Source organism: Elephas maximus, chromosome 22, assembly GCF_024166365.1.
Source record: "Elephas maximus indicus isolate mEleMax1 chromosome 22, mEleMax1 primary haplotype, whole genome shotgun sequence".
NCBI lineage: Eukaryota > Metazoa > Chordata > Mammalia > Proboscidea > Elephantidae > Elephas > Elephas maximus.
In genome coordinates, this window is record NC_064840.1 from 6019621 (window position 1) to 6034688 (window position 15068).

General features: G+C 52.7%; 1 protein-coding gene across 21 annotated transcripts in view; it reads left to right on the top strand.

The window, feature by feature from the left end:
• Nucleotides 1–15068, top strand: part of NCOR2 (nuclear receptor corepressor 2) — a 207854-nt gene that overhangs the window by 24995 nt on the left and 167791 nt on the right. The window lies entirely within an intron of this gene.

Sequence of the window (15068 nt, forward strand, 5' to 3'; positions counted from 1 at the left end):
GCCTGCAGGGAAGGTTTTGGCACCTCAGAGCTAGGCAGGGCAGGGATCGGCCAGGGTGTTTGAGGGGTCCCCAGGATGGAATATCTCTTGACTGAGAGCTTGGTGGTTTTCAGTTGGCGCCTGGAGGCAGGGGTCCCTGAGTGCACTTGCCCGGCTGGCAGTGGTCTGTATCTGGGCTTCACGGGTCTCTGTGTTCCGACGGTGGGCTTGCAGGCCGGCAGGTGACCACAGCGGGCCCAGGTGCTTGGGTAGTGGGCATTGGGGGATGATCCTGGTGCTGGAGGCCTCTGGCCACCATGGTCACCGTCCCTGGGGAGAGGAGGCCACCTGGGGTCTGTGCTGGGCTCTGGGGCAAGTGACTTCACTGCCTGTTTTCCATATCCCCCTCTGTAACCTGTGGGGCAGTAACATCCACCTCACCTGGGGCCGTTAGGACAAGGAGTTGCTGCAGAGAAAGCACTAGAACAGCACCTGCACCTCGTAGGTGCGCCACAAACCATGAGCACATTAGCACATTCCAGGAGGTGCCCCACTTCAGGACCCCCACAGCAAAGATGCCACTTGAAGGACCGAGGTGCGTCTGACCCCAGCCATGGTGTTTTCAATTGCTTCATGTGCACGTGAAAGCTGGACAATAATAAGGAAGACCAGAGAAGCGATGCCTTTGAATTATGGTGTTGGCACAGAAAGTACAGCCAGAGTACTCTCAGAAGCAAGGATGGCGAGACTTTATCTCATGTACTTTGGACATGTCAACAGGAAGGACCAGTCCCTGGAGAAGGACATCATGCTTGGTAAGGGAGAGGGTCAGCGAAAGAGAGGAAGACCCTTGGCGAGATGGACTGACGCGGTGGCTGCAACAGTGGGCTCAAACACAGCAACAGGTGTGAGGATGGTGCAGAATTGGGCAGTGTTCTGTCCTGTTGTACACAGGGTCGCTATGAGTCGGAAGCAACTCAATGGCACCTATGGACAACAGCAACACGGCAACACTCCACGAGAGACTGCTCTTCTCCTGTCTCACAAGCGGGGAAACTGAGGCAGGGATCAGCCACCTTCCTGAAGTATCTCAGCTGGAAGCAGAGCTAGACTTGAGACCTTTCTTGACTGTCCAAGGAACCCAGCAAACTCCCCCAAAGTGCTTACTTTCTCTGTCCCCTGCCCCTGGTAAACTCGACTGCAGGGACCTCCTCAGAGGGCTCCTGCACTGGGGGGCAGGAGAGGGACCCTGTGGGGCAGCCAGGGCTTGAGATGCCAGAGAAGAGGAAGGCAGTCCCAGTGTGGGTCCTCCCGGCGGCAAAGGCTCAGAGGTGGGGTTCAGGGGCTGGCCTGGCTGGCTGCTGTGTGACATCTTTTATAGAATATATTAACCCGGAGGGGCAGAGTGCTGCTGAACAGGGCTGCCTGAGTGTGAATGCCTGTGTGACCTCTGGCAAGCTCCCCACCCCGTGCCTCAGTCTCCCCGTCTGTAAAATGGGAACGTGATCACATGCCTCACATCGGGTTGTGTGAGGAAGCGTGGCGCAGAGTGAGTGTGTGTGTGTCGTGATGAATAGGCCATCACTGTGGTTTGGGGGTTTGGCATCTGTACCTTTAAGTAGCTGGGGGACCTTGCAGCGTGAAGTGGATCCGCGGGCCCCTAGCCCCATGACCTACATCTGTTCCTAGAGACGTGGGGACGGCCAGGCTGATTCAGGCCCGTGGCAAGCATTCACATCCCTGGAGACCCTGGTGGTGTGAGGGGAGACTCCCTTCCCCTCTCTGATTCACAGGTTTGGGATTTGGGGGCAGGGCAGCAGTGGGAGGGTGCCTCCGGGGCAGGCGTGGCTGGTGGCCCTGGGACATGGGGATGGCAGGAACAGGTGCTGGCTGTGTCTGGCCCGAGGGCACTGCCTTCTGTATGGACGGCTCCTGCCCTCTCCTGTCCCAGGAGGCTCCTGACCCGGAAGAGCCAGCGTGTGGGCTGTGGGCTGTACTGAGTGCTTAGCAGGCAGTAAATGCCCGTTCAGCACCTCCCGGTACCGTTCCTTACCTCTTACTGACTGAGTTGGCCTTTCAGGCATGGGGGTGGTGTTAGCCCAGCCACGGGGGGAGACCAGCAGCTGGCAGAAGCCGTCCCTGAACTCTTGGCCTCCATGCCGGTTGGAGATCCAGCGCCTTCTGCCCCTTGGGCTGACAGATACCTGTGATGCCGCCTGTCGGGGCCACGCCAGGCTTAGCCAGGGCCTCTTGCTGCATGCAGGGATCGCAGGGGTTAACTTGTGTGCCACCCGTTCTTCAGAGGGATAAACTGACGTGGAGAGTCGGGAGTGCGAAGTGGGGCTGAGTTTTGGCCTATGCCCCTGACACTTGGCTCTGGCCCGGCCTTGGCAGCTACATTGTGTCCTGGCAGAGTCACACCTCCTCCAGACCTAGGTGTGAGCCCTTGGAGTGCCAAACACTTGTGATTCCCCTTGTTGGGGCCACACCAGGCTTAGATGGGATACCTTTCGGAGCCTCGGTTTCCTTATCTGTCGAGTGGGCGTCCTATGAGGGTTACTGAGAGCAGTGGTGGGTGGGTGCATGTGGCGGGCTGTGCACGTCTGGCTTGCAGTCCTGGCTGTCTAGAGACCTCGCTCTTCTCCCAAATGCATGTGTTTATTGCACAGCAGTTATTTCTAAAAGCGCCTACTGGGGGCCAGGCCCTGCTCTGGATGCGGGAGATAGAGCTGTGAACAGCAGACAAGCATCCTGTCCTCCCTTGGGGGCACAGCCATCCAGCAACCGTAGATAAGTCCGACGGGTGGTGCTTCATTTGTGGGCAAGGAATGAAGAAGAGAAGGGGTTTGGGGAGTGGAGGGGGTTTGCAGTTGAGATAGAGGGCATCAGGCTGGGCCTCCAGAAGGTCGCAGGGGAGCAGAGGCCTGAAGAGGGGAGGGAGCAAGCCAGGCAGGGATCTGGGGAAGTGTGCCCCTGGCAGTGGGAACAGCCCATGCAAAGGCTCTAGGAGGTTCTGGATTCAGGGTGGTTTTCTGGGAGAGGCCTCTTCTCTTTTGTTCTGAGCCTTTGGGGCCCCCTAGGAGGCAGGGAGGGAAGAACAGCTCCCTGAGCCTGGAGACAAGAGCGGAGGCAGGGGAGCGGAGGCAGGGGAGCGGAGGCAGGGGAGCGGAGGCAGGGGAGCGGAGGCAGGGGAGCGGAGGCAGGGGAGCGGAGGCAGGGGAGCGGAGGCAGGGGAGCGGAGGCAGGGGAGCGGAGGCAGGGGAGCGGAGGCAGGGGAGCACTGGTCCCCCCCCCCCCCCCCCACCATGCAGGCGATCAGCCCAGCAAGGTTTTCTACTGGCTGCCAGGCCTCCCGGTGCCTTTGAAGTTGGAAGGCAGGCAGCCTGTCTCCTGTGCTTTCCCCTTCCTTCGTTGCCTCTGCCTCTTAGTCCTCCATCAATCCGCATCAGGGCCTAATGGGGAGCCTTGCTCCCTGGCTGAGTTATCTGCTTGTCATGCCAGTGGCCCACCGGAGGACGATAAAAGGGCTTTTTGTCTGCAAGCACTTAGCTTCCTCTGCTGGGGCGATCCATCACGTCTGATGGAGGAGGGAGGCAGACAGGGGAGGGGCGTAGGAGGCATCTCCTCCCCCTCCCCAGCACCCTCAGGGAGCCTAGAGCATGCTCCCAGGAGACACTTGGCAGGACTCAAGTGGTTCCTTGGCCCAAGGACAAGGCCTGGGAGGGGCAGGGATGACCGCGGAGCAGCTGCTGGGGTGCTGAGGCCGGGATCCTGGGCTGAGCACCTCCCACCCCCTGGGAAGACACCCCAGGTCTTGACCTCCAGCCTGGCTGCCAGGCAGCTGGGGGGAGGGGTGCTTTCTGGGATTTTCCACTTGGAGAGGTCTGATGAGTCTGGAGATGGTGGGGGTGTGGGGGGCGGGGTGGGGAGCATGCGTTTCTGAGAACCGTGATAAGGGGTAGACAGGGAGATGTGTGGGGTGGGGTGGGGGGACAAGACGCTGGGTGTAATGCTAGGAAGTAGAGCAGATCCTGCAACCCTCATCTTGCAACCAGATGCTTTACGAGAATTCTTTCATTCTCCAGTGAACCCGTCATTACCCCCATTTTACAGGTGGGGAAATTGAGGCTTAGGGAGGTGATGGGATTCCCCTTGCCTGCGATGGTGCAGTGCGAGTCTGAACCCAGGGAGCCCAGCTCAGAAATCTTCTGTGCTAGTAATGACCCTCTGAAGATACGGGGTTGGGGCTGGCCCCTAGCTGGGTGTTGATTCGACCCTGGTAGTGGGGGCAGGGGAGACTCTGGGCATCCCACGTTGGGGCTGTGCATGAGCCCCGAGCCCAGGGGGAAAAGGGGCTCATGCAGGACTTGATTTCTAGACTCTAGAATCTTCACGTGGGCAGTGGGGTGGGGAGGTTTGCCCTCCCAGCGAAGTGTCAAGTGTTGGGTGAGGGGTGGGGTGTAGGAGAGCTGAACTACTTCTCTGGATTCTCTGGAGAGGGAGGGGAGTCACTCCACCGGCATCTGCTGGATGTGTGTGTGTTTGCTTCAAGACTCCAGCGGCCTGGCCCAGCACTGTGGCACCTCTCCAGGTCTCTATTTGCCTCACCTGGGCAATGGCTAGACTGGTTTCGGGCCCTTGTTCTTCTACTGGGAAGACAGCAGCTGGGGTGCTTCCACCCATAGGGGCACCCTCCTCCCTCTGCCTCCCAGCCCAGGATGCTCACCAGGCCAGGCTCTTCTCCTGCTTCCCATCCCGCTCTGCCTGCACCTCCCTCTGTCTGCCTCTTCCTTCTTGCTCCTTGTTTTCTACCCCCCCACTCCTTTCCTTCATTCGCCTCCCCTCCTCTTCTTTCCCCTTCCTTTCCCTTCCCCATCCCCTTCCCCTCCTCCCTCCATCCCCCTCCTCTCCCTCCTTTTCCCCACAGGCCACCCTCAAATGACAGCAATTAATGGTGCCTCTGATGGCAGGCTGGGAGGACGAGGCTGACAGCTGAGCGTGTCTGCCTGCGGCCAGACCACTAATCGCACCCGGAGGACAAGGGGGACCCCTGTTGCTGCCTGCTCTCCCCATGCCTCACAGAGTAGCAGGACTGCCTTGGAGGGGCGCTCGTGAGCCGGCCCAGAACCTCTGCATCCTTTCATTGTTGTTGTCCTTTGCTTTTTTGTCATCTTTTTTGTTTCATCAGTAGGTGGGCTCAGGCGGAAACTCCTTTCTGGACTCTGGTGTGACCCTTGCCCTGAACCAGTTAGTGTATGCTGACAGCTAGAGCCACCGAGACCCCATGCTCCCCCCGGATGTCCTCTCCACGGGTCAGATCCTTCTGGAAATTACCTCCAGGGCTACTTGCAAGGCCTGCCCACCTTCTCACAGGGCCCTTCTGGAAGGGGCAGTTTGGGTGGAGCTGGGGATCCCTGTCCTGTTCTGGACAACAGGCATCAGTTAAATACCTTGGCTGGAGGTCTGGGGGTCTGCCAGACCAGGTCACTTGAGTAGTCTGGTGCATGCAGGGAGACAGGAACCTTGGCCAGAGTCCTGTCCATACTGGGTCTGGCACTTGTCAGTTTACCGCTTTGCAGTAGCAACAGTGAGGCACCTGGTGTATGCCAGGGCCTGTGTGCTTTCACTTCCGCTGGTTTTACTCTCACAGGGACCCTCTGACTTGCTGTTATCAATTTGATCCCGTATGAATAGCCCTTAAAAGACCATAATGTTCAAGGGCAGACCTTTTTTACTAGTTAAGCTGAACTATTGTTCGCTTTTAAGAACACTTCAGGGGATATTTCTGGTTTTAGGTTTAAAGATTATCTCAGGGCAACAGTTTCAGGGGCTCATCTATCCTCCATGGCTCTAGAAAGTCTGGAGTCCATGAGAATTTGAAATTGTGTTCTACCTTTTCCCCCTTTTGATCACGATTCTTCTGTGGAATCTTTGATCAAAATATTCAAGTAATGGTAGCTGGGCACCATCCAGTTCTTCTGGTCTCATGGCAAAGGAGGCAGTTGTTCACAGAGGCAATTAGCCACACATTCGATATCCTCTTCCTATTTCTGACTCTCCTTCTTCCTCTCTTGTTCCAGAAGACTAGAGACCAATCGTTGTGCCTTGGATGGCTGCTTGCAAGGTTTTAAGGCACTACACGACAAGAGACCAGAAGCACTAAACATGTTATTAGGCCAGTTGACTGGCATGTCCCATAAAACCATGACCCTAAACCTCCAGAACAAGGACCCAAATCCCACGAGGTGTTTGGTTGTACATAAGCAGCCTTAGCAGTTACTTTTATTTTTTGTCATTGTTGTAAATATATTTATCTATCCACACAGCTTTTGCCAACCCAACTTTTTACAGGTGTACAACTTAATGACAGCAGTCACAGTGATCAGCTGTGCAATCCTGTCCTTAATCAGTGTGATTCTCCATCACCGTTAATGTCCCTTTCCCCATGCCTCCCACCCCGGTAAACACTAATAAGCTTTGTTCTCTATGCATTTGCTTTTTTTCCGTCTTTTTATATAAGTGAGGTCATAACACTATTTGTCCTTTTGTGATTGGCTTATTCCACTCAGCATAATGTCTTCAAGCTCCATCCATGTTGTAGCATGTACCAAGACCTCATTTCTCCTATTGGCTGGGTAGTATTTCATTGTATGTATGTACCACATTTTATTTTTCCGTTCATCTGTTGGTGGGCATTTAGGTTGTTCCACCTTTTGGCTATGATGAATAGTGCTGCGGTGAAGTTTGGCGCATACGTCTCTTTTTGAGTTTCTGCTTTCAAGTCTTTTGGGTATATATACCTCAGAGTGGAATTGCTGGGTCATGTGGTAGTTCCATTTTTAGTTTTTTAAGGAACTGCCACAGTTTTTCCACAATGACTGTACCATTTTGCATTCCCACCAGCAGTGGGTAAAGGGTTCCAGTTTCCCTACATCCTAGCCAGCATTTGTTATTTCCTGTTTTTTTTTTTTTAATCTTAGCCATCCTAGTAGAAGTAAAATGGTACCTCATTGTGGTTTTGGTTTGCATCTTTCTGATGGCTGATGGCACTGAGCATCCTTTCATGTGTTCAGTGACCATTCACATGTCCTCTTTGGTGAAATATTTGTTCAAGTTGTTTGCATGTTTTATGATTGGGTTATTTGTCTTTTTGTTAAGTTGTTGAAGTTTTATATATATAGAGAGAGATATATAGCTGATTATATTCTTTTTGGATAGTATATGGTTTCCTAAGATACTCTCCCAGTTGGTAGCTTGTCTTTTCCCTTTTTTGTTAAAGTCTTTTGATGAACAAAAGGTTTTAAGATAAAGTCTTTTGATGAACAAAAGGTTTTAATTTTTATGAGGTTCTATTAGTTTATTTTTTCTTTTGCTGTTCATGTCTCTGTTATTGTACTACATAATCCATTGGTGAAATCTAGGTCTGTGTGTGGGCATGGACCAGTAACCTGAAATTTGTCTCTGAAATTGGAGGGCGCCAAGAAACTGAAGAGGTGGGCAACTTCAGTGTGGCGGCGAAGGAGTTTTACTAGGGAGATTTACAGATGAGGCAAAGTGCTGGGTGGCAGCAGGACCAGAGCAGATCTCTGCACCCTGCAGTGGGAGGGCAGAGGTTTTATAGTGGTGGTGGACAGTAGTGGCTCCATGCCAGGGGTTTACTTAAGAGTGCAAACTGGTGAACTGGCAGACCACACGAGGGCGCCCACATTCAGCCTTGCAAGCCCTGTTTCCCCTGCAGTCCCCCCCTTGAGGCTGGCTCCTGTAACCTGGCATGCTTCCCCCTCTGGTGCCGTAGTACGAGAGACCCCATTCCCTCCGTGCTGGGAACAGATATAGAAGTGGAGTTGGCCAGGTGCCACGTGGTGCCCGTGCTGTGCAAGAGACAGAGAAAGTTACTGTGTGCCCAGAGCAGTGGGGAGGCTTCTCTGATAAGGAGAAGGAACTGGGAGAGAGAAGGTGACCCAATTCCCAGCCTCCTTATCAGAGAGTGCTCTGGGCCCAAGGCCTTTACTTAGGCAATCTGGATGGCAGGCGTAGAGGCAGACCATTCCCTTAGCAGTCTGAGAGTGTTGCCTTCTTGTTCTAAGAGTTTTATGGTTTTAATCTGCACTTTTAGGCCCTTAATCCATTTTGAATTTGTTTTGTATATAGTGTGAGGCATGGATCCAAGTTCATTTTTCTGCATGTGGAAATCCAGTTTTCCCAGCGTTCTCCTGGGTTTTCAGTGGCTGGTTTTTCAGAAATAGATAGCCAGGACTTTCTTCTGAGGTGCCTCTGGGCGGACTCGAACCACCAACCTTTCTTTTAGTTAGCAGCCACGCATGTTAACTGTTTTCACCACTAGGGACTGTTGAGGTGTAACTAACCTATTAAGGTCACCCGTTTTAATGGTTCAGTTCCATGAGTTCTGACAAATAATAAACATTTGTTTATTTACCACCGCAATCAAGGTATCGAGTGTTTCCATCACTCCGAAAAGTTCCCTCCAGCCTCTTTGCAGTAAACTCCCACTCCCCACCCCCCACCAGAAGAAACTACTGATCTGCTCTTGTATAAGTTCTAGAATATTCTAGAATTTCATTTGAAATTATCGTTTAGTATTACCGTTTGTGCTTGGCTTATTTTATTCTGTGTAATGTCTTCTGAGATTTATCTGTGTTGTTGGATGCATCGGTAGTTTGTTACTTTTTACCGCCGGGTAGTATTCTGCTGTGTGGATGTGCCACGTCTTGTTTATTCATTCATCTCTTGGTGGACATTTGGGTTGTTTCTACCTTTTGGCCGTTGTGGATAGTGCTGCAGTGAACATTGGTGTACAAGTGTCTTTTTGAGTCCCTGCTTTCACATCTTTTGGGAATATACCTAAGAGTGGAATTGCTAGGTCATATGGTAACTCTCTGTTTAACTTTTAGAGGACCTGCCAGACAATTTTCTAAAGTATCTGCAGCGGATGAGGGTTCCAATTTTTCCACATCCTCTCCAACACCTGTTGGTTTCTTTCTTTTTGGATTATGACCATCCTAGTGGGAATGAAGTGTGTGTTGTTCTTATCACTCCCATTTTACAGATATGGAAACTGAGGCTCAGAGAGGTCAGGTGACTTACTTAAAGTCCTAGGGTGAGAATTCAAGCTGTGCCTGCAGGCCAAGCACTCCTCCTCCTGCAATCCGGAAAGTACTAGCCCCACTTGTTGGAGCGATGGGTTTGGCGGTGGCCACGTTGGAAATTGGTGGCTGGGCAGGGCCAGAGCCATCCCCTGTCCTGAGGGCTTCTCTGCTCTGCTGAGCGCTGTCATTTGACACAGAGCACCGGCAGTAAGTGTCTGCCCAGGGCCTGCATTTGCCCGATCCTTTTGTCTTGGGCCCAGTCACATAGGCCTTCTGGGAGCTGTTTTGGGGTAAAGCAGGAACATGACAGAGAGAAGCTGAGAAGTGGGGGTGGGGTGGCGGAGGGGCGTCCTGTTTCCCCTCCTCCTTCCTCGCCTGAGGAGTGTCAGCTGAGATGGCTTTCCAGGGAAGGAGGCCCGTAAATTAAATAAGCAATCCCGTAAATAAATAAGTAATGAAGTTAGTGGGGTGCCTAATTACATCAAATTCATATTTATGGATGGATGCCTGCCCGATAATTGCACTTGTTCTTAATCCCCGGCTCCGACATGTGTCTCCTTCCATCCAATAGTAATCCCCTGCCCCCAGCTGCAGGGAGGAGGTGAGCCCCTTTCAGGGTCCTCAGTGAGCCTAGGTGGTCAGGGTCCTGTGGGCCTCATACCTGGCCCCCTGGCCCCGGGAGATCCGGGCTGACGAGTCTTTATACTGCTGTGGGGTTTGTTATCCTACTTGTGTTTCGAGCTCGAGCGGCAGCAAACAACAACACCGACAACAATTACAGCAACAACAGGGTTTGAAATAGCAGTTGTGTCGTACTTTGTTGTAGCTTCCGTTAACTCAGCCCTGGACTCATGGTGACCCGATGCACAAGGGAACAAAATGCTGCCTGGTTCCGAACCATCCCCACGCTCAGTAGCGGATTGAACCACTGTGATCCACAGGGTTGCTGCCTGGTTCCGAACCATCCCCACACTCAGTAGCGGATTGAACCACTGTGATCCACAGCGTTGCTGCCTGGTTCCGAACCATCCCCACGCTCAGTAGCGGATTGAACCACTGTGATCCACAGGGTTTTCATGGGCTGGTTTTCAGAAGCAGATCACCAGGCCTTTCTTCCTAGTCTTAGTCTGGAAGCTCCACTGAAGCCTGTCCAGCATCACAGCAACACGCAAGCCTCCACTGGCAGGCGGGTGGTGGCTGCCCGGGTCCTCCTGTGGATGGCAAGAATTCTACCCCTGAGCCCCTACTGCCCCTCTGTGCCTTACATGTTTTATTTAATCAAAAATCCCTGTGAAGTAGGGGTATAGAGGTCATTATTATCCTCCGTTTTATGGATGCAGAAACTGAGGCACAGAGAGGGTAAGTGACTTGCCCCAGGTCACACAGTCACATATCCAGTGAGATTTGAACCCAGGTCGCCTGTCTTTCCCTGCTGCGTTCTCCTGCGCCAGCCCCCAGGTTGCCCTGTGTGGAAGAGCTGATGGCCGTTGTGTAAGCGCTAACTCCATTAGGTGCTCTGTTAATGGCTTACACATCTGTCCTCGACTCCTCAGCACTGTCCCTTGTGGAGTTAGCGACGCAAGGTGACTCAGAGCCTCAGGAGGCTGAAATGCTGGAAAGATCCCGTTATCCCCTTTCGTTACTGCCGTAGATGGAAATAGAAACTGTTCTGAATCATAAAATGAAATTGTGTTTCTCTTAATGACAAAGCATGCCCCTTTGCTGAAATGAAAATCGCTTCTTTCTGCTCTTTTAAAAGCTCTCTCTATGGAACCAGATTGACGACAGCAACTCAGAAGATTAGATAGGAACCTTAGGGGGCAGTATGTTAATGGGGAAGGAATAACCCGGAAAAGGAGGGTGAGGATGGTTGCACATCTCGAGGAATGAAATCAGTGACACTGAAATGTACGTGTAGAAACTGTTGAATTGGTGGGTGTTTTGCTTTGTATATTCTCAGCAACAACAACAACAACAACAAAAAACTTCCTGAATCTTCACTTTCTCCTTCTGTGGCCCCGATTAACTAGCTCTTTAGGTACTCTTGTCCTGCCTAAGGTCTTATAATAATTGTCATCAGGCCCATTTTACAGATGAGGAAACTGAGGTTTAGAAAGGTGGAGGGACTGGAGTGAGGGGTTCTGACCTCCTGTTTGGGAAACAGGCCACCTCAGGTCCCAGGTGTGAGAGGGGCTGCCACCCCCTGCCCCCAGGAGAAGTGTAGGGGGGCCATGTCTGCATGGTTGGCTTCACTTGGGTCCTCATCACCCTGGGCGACTACAGCAGGCCTGACTGGTGAGCCTGGCCATCCATCTGTCCAGTGAGCACTGGAGGCCAGCTATGTCCACCCTGGGGGCATTTTGTGGAACTGTAGAATGTTGTGGGCATGGGAAGAATAAAGCTTGGGGACAGAAGGCATGGGGTCTTAGGAGGGGGGACAAACTTGTCCTCATGTGTTGTCCATGCAGATCCCAGACCTCCATCAAAGTCCACACCTGTTCTTCTCTGGGTGACCCCTGTGTCTGTGGACACTCAGACCCTGATCAGGACAGTGGAGCCTGAGCCCTTGTGCTTTCTGGGCCTCCACCAAGGAACTGCCCCTCCAGACAACAGGGAGGGGACACTGCTTGCGTTCCAGGGTGTGATCGTGGGTCCGGACAGTGTCTGCGTGTTTGGAGTTCTGGCAGAGGCTGCAGCCTAGGCTGCTGTGGGTACAACGCTCATCTTGTGCGGCCTCAGGCTTGTGGGGTGGGGGCGTTCTCCCTGCTCTGCACCACAGCCTGGGACAGAGAGGGGAGCTGAGGATGGAGCCCTGTGAAGAGTTGGTGTCTCTGTGGCACTCACTCCAGGGGGTTGGAGCAATCCAGGAAAGCTGCCTGTAAGAGATTGAACAAGCATGGAATTCCTTGTAGCAATTCACACTTCAAACACCACCTGGCATGGAGCAAGTACTGTACTTACTATAGAAGAAAGCAGTTCCTGACTGTTACTTGCCTTGGTGCTGTGTGAGAGTTCGCCATTTCAGCTGCTAGCCAGCCAAAAGGTTGGCGATTCGAACTCACCCAGTGGCTGCGTGGGAGAAAGACCTGGTGATCTGCTTCTATAGAGATTAACCCCAAACCAAGCCTGTTGTCATCGAGTCTATTCTGACTCACAGCGATCCTGGAAGACAGAGTAGGACTGTCCCTGTAGGGTTTCCAAGGATGTGATTTTTACCGGAGTAGGCTGCCACATGTTTCTCCCCAGGAGTGATGGGTGGGTTTGAACCTCCAGTCTTTTGGTTAGCAGCCAAATGCTTAACCACTGGGCCACCAGAGCTCCTCCATAAAGATTCAAAAAAAAAAGAACCTGTTGCTGTCGGGTCTCGATTCTTACGCATAGTGACTGTCTTGGGCTGGGCTCTCTAGAAAAGCAAAACCAGTAAAGCATATAAATAGACTTATATCAAGGAAATGGCTCACGTGGCTGTAGAGGCTGAAACATCCCCCAAGACTGTGGCCAAGATAGAGGCTTCTCCAGATTCACGTCGCCACAGGGGCTGGCCAACCCAAGATTCGCAGGTTGGACAGCACGGTCCTGGCTCACAGGCTGTGAAGACCAGCGAATCCCAAGATTAGCAGGTGAGACGGCAGGTAAGCTGCTGGCTCACGTCCCAAGAACTGGAGGTCAGACGAACAGGAGCCAGCTGCAGGATCCAGAGTGAGCAAAAGCCCCTGAGCCTTGCCAGAACGTCCACCCACATTCCATGCAGTCCACACACCCAAGGAAACTCCCTTTTCAACTGACTGGCCGCTCACAGCAGATAGCGGTGATCCCATTACATCAGATCTCATGGTGGAAGTGATCACGTCATCAAATGACTGCCAGAGCACTGAGATTCATGGCCCAGCCAAGTTGACAGACTCTTAATAATTGTGCCACCAGGGCTCCCCATAAAGATTACAGTCTAGGAAACCCTGTTGTTGTTGTTAGGTGCCGTTGAGTTGGTTCCAACTCATAGCGACCCTATGCACAACACTGCCCGGTCCTGAGCCGTCCTTACAATCCTTGTTACGCTTGAGCTCGTTGTTGCAGCTACGGTGTCAGTCCACCTCGTTGAGGGTCTTCCTCTTTTCTGCTGAGCCTGTACTTTGCCAAGTGCGATGTCCTTCTCCAAGGACTGAGCCCTCCTGACAACATGTCCAAAGTGTGTAAGACGCAGTCTCGCCATCCTTCTAAGGAGCATTCCGGTTGTACTTCTTCTAAGACAGATTTGTTCGTTCTTTTGGCAGTCCATTGTGTATTCAATATTCTTCACCAACACCATAATTCAAAGGCGTCACCTCTTCTTCGGTCTTCCTTATTCATTGTCCAGCTTTCGCATGCATATGATGCGATTGGAAATACCACGGCTTGGGTCAGGCGCACCTTAGTCTTCAAGGTAACATCTTTGCTCCTCCACACTTTAAGGAGGTCCTTTGCAGCAGCTGTGTCCTCTAGGGTCACTATGAGTTGGATTTGACTTGGCAGCACACAACAACAGCATTGTCACTGTTAAGGATAGTTTCTAATGATTACTGAGCATTTACTTCACCACCTCATATACGGTCACTTGTGTACTCCTTGCATGAGGTAGCCTCTGTTGTTATCAGCCCTGTTTTCTAGCTGGGGAAGTGGAGGGCACAGAGAGGTTAAGTGATTCGCCCAAGGTCACATAGCGGGCAGCTGGCAGAGCTGGGATTTGAACCTAGGGGGTTGTATGAGATGCCACCTGTAGCCCTCCAGGAGACGCCAGTGTGGCAGTTGCTGTTGGGAGCTGGACCAGACCCCTTGGCAGGGCCACCCAGGCTCCATGTGCCACATATGGCCCCAGGCATGTGGCAGCTGTTCCTGGCTGGGTGGGACTGGACAGGCCATGGGGGGAGGGTGTCTGCTTCCTGCCTCCCTACAGCCAGCCTGGCGTCCACATGGCCTGCGGGCTGGGGGGTAGGGATCCAGCACACAGGATGCCAAGGCCTGCCTGGTGAATCCACAGCCGATGGGGAGGACGAGTGATAGAAAACACACAAGATCCTGCAGGATGGGCAGTTGCTGGCTGTGGGATACCATGGGATGCGGTGGGGCGACTCTGATTTTAGAGAACCAATTTTAGGTAGAGGGATCGAGGGGTCTCTGAGGAGGTAGCATTTGAGCTGGGACCTAGACCAGCTAGGAATGTCATGTGGGGCCTGCATGGAGGTTCAAAAGCCCCGGGGCCGTGGCGAGCAGCTGTGTTTCAGGAACATCACGGGGGCCTGCATGGAGGTGCAAAGGCCCTGGGGCCGTGGCGAGCAGGCACAGAGGCCTGTGGGGGGAATGGCAGGGCCAGCACGGTTCCTTGATTCCCAACCTGGCCTCTAGACCTCAGGGGTTGGGCTCCTTTTTAAATTTAAGGCAGAAACCAAGTTTAATGGCTCTTGCTTCCCCCTCTTGTCCTTTTGCCCATCAGTTGTGTTTATTGGGTCACTGGGATCATTGTCCCTGCTTTTGAGGTGTTCAGTGTCCAGAGGGAGAGTGTGAATGAAGTAAGCAAGTGCCCTCAGGGAGGTGGGAAGAGTCCAGGGAGCCCCTGAGTGTGGCAGGATCTGAAACTTGGCTATGGTCAGGACAAACTTCCTGGTGTTCTTGAGGCGAGACCCGAGGGCGATGAGTCAGGACTACTGAGTTGTGACAGAGAAGCAGCTCCAGCTGGGTTAGGCTCCATGGGGGGGATTGATGGGTGTTTAGGACACATTCAGGTATGGCTGGATCCAGCCCCTCAACGCCTTGGACTCTGACAAGAGAAACTGTAACTCTGGATTTTCTAAGAAACGTCCCCATTTTTACAAACAGCGTGAGAGCCAGAAGCTTGCTTCTTGGCTACATCTGGCTGTCACCATTTTGTGTTCCCTGTTCTTAGCTGTGACTTTCATCTCAAAGTATTTTGCCTGTAGTGACCTGGGCGGAACTCTGTCTCATGGAATG